This window comes from Magnolia sinica, chromosome 4 (assembly GCF_029962835.1).
Source record: "Magnolia sinica isolate HGM2019 chromosome 4, MsV1, whole genome shotgun sequence".
Classification (NCBI taxonomy): domain Eukaryota; kingdom Viridiplantae; phylum Streptophyta; class Magnoliopsida; order Magnoliales; family Magnoliaceae; genus Magnolia; species Magnolia sinica.
In genome coordinates this window covers 38,554,934-38,558,816 of record NC_080576.1, presented here as the reverse complement: position 1 = coordinate 38,558,816, position 3,883 = coordinate 38,554,934, and the positions used below count along the sequence as shown (strand labels likewise).

Below are 3,883 nucleotides of genomic sequence, written 5' to 3'. Positions count from 1 at the left end.
CGATGGATGTACCCCATTGAGAGGTGTGTGTTAATGTTTAGAAATTAAAATTATTTTCCATGCTATGCTAGTCATGTTAATCGACCATATATTTTTAAACTTTTTAATATTAGTGATCACAGATATCTGCTCACATGAAAGTCGTATGTTCATAATAGAAGTCGGCCTGAGAGATCAATTGTGAAAATGTACTTGGCGGACGAATGCTTAACATTCTACTCGAGGTACTTACATGGTACAGAGACAAGGTTCAATCGACCAATACGGAATGATGACTATGATAACACTGTTATAGAAGAACAATCCTCTATTTTCCCATGAGTAGGTCATGCATTAGGAAAGTCTGAGGATTGTGTACTAGATAAAGTTACATTTGCACAGGCACATCGATATGTCCTGTTTAACTGCCATGAACTCAACCCAATTCTTGAGTAACCCAACTATAGGACTTAATTTATACATAGATAAATTTACTCTTTTTTTTTTGCTAAAACTAATGACTTTTATAGAAAACATATGAATGTTGTTAAGCAGATGAATCGTCATGCACAGCCAAGGGACATAGAACGCATTCACAATGATATATTTTATAAATGGTTTAGTGATTGTGTAAGTAGTCGATTTAATAAGTTTAAGGACATGTGCATGTTTTTTTATTTTTTATTATTCAAACATGAGCTTTTGAATGAATATTTTCGGTATCTGAATAGGTTAAATAGTTGCGCCATGAAAGGAATGAGCAGGTTTTAGAAAACCTTAGATGGCTAGCTTGGGGTCCTACTATGGTAAGAATATATAAGGGTTTTATTGTAAACGACTTCAAATTTCACACCAAAGATCGTGAGGAAAAAAGAAAAACTCAACATAGTGGAGTTGTTGTGACTGCAAAGACATCAAGCTTCGCAAGTGCCAATGACAGAAATCCTATTGCAGGAGATGTTACATACTATGGTGTATTGACGAACATCATAGAACTGGAATATTATGGTACTCAGAAGGTTGTATTATTTAGGTGTGATTGGGTTGATGTTCTATCTCAAGGCAGGGGTGTTAAGAAGGATGGGTTGGGGTTCACGCTTGTAAATTTGAAACGATTATGCCATATAGGTCAACAATTATCTGATGAACCGTTTGTGTTCGCATCTCATGCTGAGCAGGTGTTTTATGTACATGACCTCATTGATAAGGATTGGCATGTTGTAGTGAGGACGAAACCTAGAGACTTATTTGAGATGCATGGGCAACAGTCTGCAGATGATGTTGATACATTCTTAGGCATGTCGCCCTGCGATGATCAATGTTTGGATGACCTAAGTGATGACACTGTTAGCTGGGAAAGGATAGATGTCGATGGTACAACAATTTTCACATATTTACCACCCACCCAGCCGATGGTAGAAGAAAAAATAGATGATACTAAGTTATCTGATTTCATTGGAGACGACATTTTGTACAATAATTAATTTCTTAAGTACCATGTTTTCCTAATGTATGAAATAAAAATTAAAATGTCTTTTTTCATATAGTTCTGTTATTTATTTATTTAAATTTAAATCGTCTTATCAACATGCATCTGTTCACTAATGTGACTCAGGTTCTTCTGAAGACATGAAACGTGCTCATTCTAAACACACGGCTAGGCTACCGATAAGCCTTATGACTGGTGGCATCAATCAGCCTCAGCTACCTGAGATTGATGTGGGTCCCTCCCAGCCTCAGTTGCCCTAGGCTATAGCAGGTCCCGGCTACATTGGGTCCAATCCAACCTTTGTTGCCCGAGTCTACAGTGGGTCCTTCCTATCCCCAGCTTCCCCTACCTACAGCGAGTCTCTCCTAGAGTTTGCCTCAGGATCCGCACCAGACAGTTGATTCATTAGAGGATGCTTCTAGTAGTATGTTATGCATTGGTTCTAATATCCTTAAAATTTTAATGTATTTTTTGCTAATGAACTATACATGTCTGCATATTATTTATGTGCATTTTTTTTCAATAGATTTGACGTTTACGAAGAGAAGGAGTCGAGGCCCCACACGATGCCACCAAGTTTAGAACATGGGTGAAGGGCAACACATTTTTATTACCACCAACAATCTAAGGCAGCCCATTAATGAAAATGTTAGCAAGCTGACAAGCTTTTTGGGAACAATAGCACATAATGGGGATTACGCACCCCTTACATATTCTAATTGGAGGGCAGTGCCAAATGAGAAGAAGGATGATATGTATGAACTTGTCATGGTAATGGTGATTTGTTTTATGTATTTTATTATTTATTTTTTGTTCATTATGTGATTGTCTACTTTAATCATGTGATGTAGTCCAAGTTTTAGTTTGACAAAGAGATTAAATCTTGGGTGTTGATGTTGATTGGTAAAAAATGGAGGGATTAGAAGTGCGAACTGAAGAAATTCCACTACTCGCCTCATGATAATGATGAGGCATGGTTAGCAGACCTCAATGAGCGTGTCCATATGGATCAGTGGAAGGCCCTCATTGAGTTTTGGAACTCTGAAGAGGGAAAGGTATGTGATGAGTAGCTACTGAAAACTTCACGTTATGAAATTACACAACTGTCTTTTACTGAAATTTCATAAATTACTCTGTTTATGTGTCACATTTTAGGCCCGTAATAAGATAAATATAGAAAATCAAAGAAAACAACGCATCAGCCACGCTGCAGGCATGAAGAGCTTTGCGCGAATACGTGATGAAGAGGTAATTTTTTTTATTAATCACCTGATAATTTGATGTCAATCTATTTATAATATATAACTTATTTAAATAATGATAGAGAAAGAAGGAGGGCCAATGGGGAGGATTTGACCCGAGTAGATATGTTCATGTTGACACATATACGTAAGAATGGGATGCCTGTGGATGAGGCCTCAGCAAGAGCAATGGTATGTGTATGTATCTTCTTATTTTGTTTAATCTTTTAACAATATAAAATCTAAATTGGTGATTTTTAATTGTAGGAACAATAAAATAAATGAACTTCGCAACAGCCAGAGGCTTCACAGAACAACACTGCAAGGAAAGATATATTCTCGGAAGTCATGGGTGACATGGCCATGTTCGCACTTACGGGTTAAGTCCCTCTCCTTCTGATATATGGGGCACAACATCCCATAGTGTCCAGTCCCAAGGGATGGCCTCTAATGCTGAGAAGAAGATGAACAATATGAGGGATTGCATGCTGAAATATTTTCCCTAAGAGAAACTGTGGCCGATAAAGATGCTCAAATATCTTCCCTAAGAGAAACTATGGCTGATAGAGATGCTCAAATATCTTCACTAAGAGAAACTATGACAACATTTATGGCTGCCATAACGAATCCAAGCATTAATCTAGCTACTTTATTAGGTGTTTCATCTAATCCCAACTTGAACCAACCCTCCTCATCATCAAGCCACTTGGTTCCAACCCCTCAGGTAATTATAATATATACATGTATATTTTTACGTGTAATATGTTTTCAATTATACATAGTTCGAGCTGTATACGATGATTGACATTGATTTTTAATTTGTAAGAGACTTGGCGAATGAGGGGAATTCTACGAGTTGCACTAATGTGACTCAAGTTCTTCTTAAGAGTATTGTAAGGCCTGGGGATACTATAGCTAAAGGAACCATTTTGAGCACGGATCCATTGACAAAAGTAGGGGGCAAAAACTTAGAGTTGGTTTCTGGGAAGTTTCTGTTCAAGTGGCAATGGTACGTGATGAGGATTTGATAAGGACCCATGGACGATACAAAACAATTGGGGATGCAAGTGGAACGAGTATTGCTTGGCCCACTACTTTATGTATGGTAAGTTTTTTTTTCTTTTTTCTTTTCTTTTTTTTTAAAAAAAGCAATTGAACTTATTGTATGAGATAA

The 3,883-nt window shown here is 37.2% G+C and overlaps 1 long non-coding RNA gene across 1 annotated transcript; it reads left to right on the top strand.

Annotated features, from left to right (window-relative positions):
* Positions 1-2,077: 2,077 nt before the first annotated feature.
* LOC131244457 (uncharacterized) lies at positions 2,078-2,716 on the top strand. Its single transcript, XR_009170291.1, has 3 exons — positions 2,078-2,239; positions 2,320-2,523; positions 2,624-2,716. It is a non-coding gene; the product is annotated as an uncharacterized LOC131244457 (long non-coding RNA).
* Positions 2,717-3,883: the final 1,167 nt, after the last annotated feature.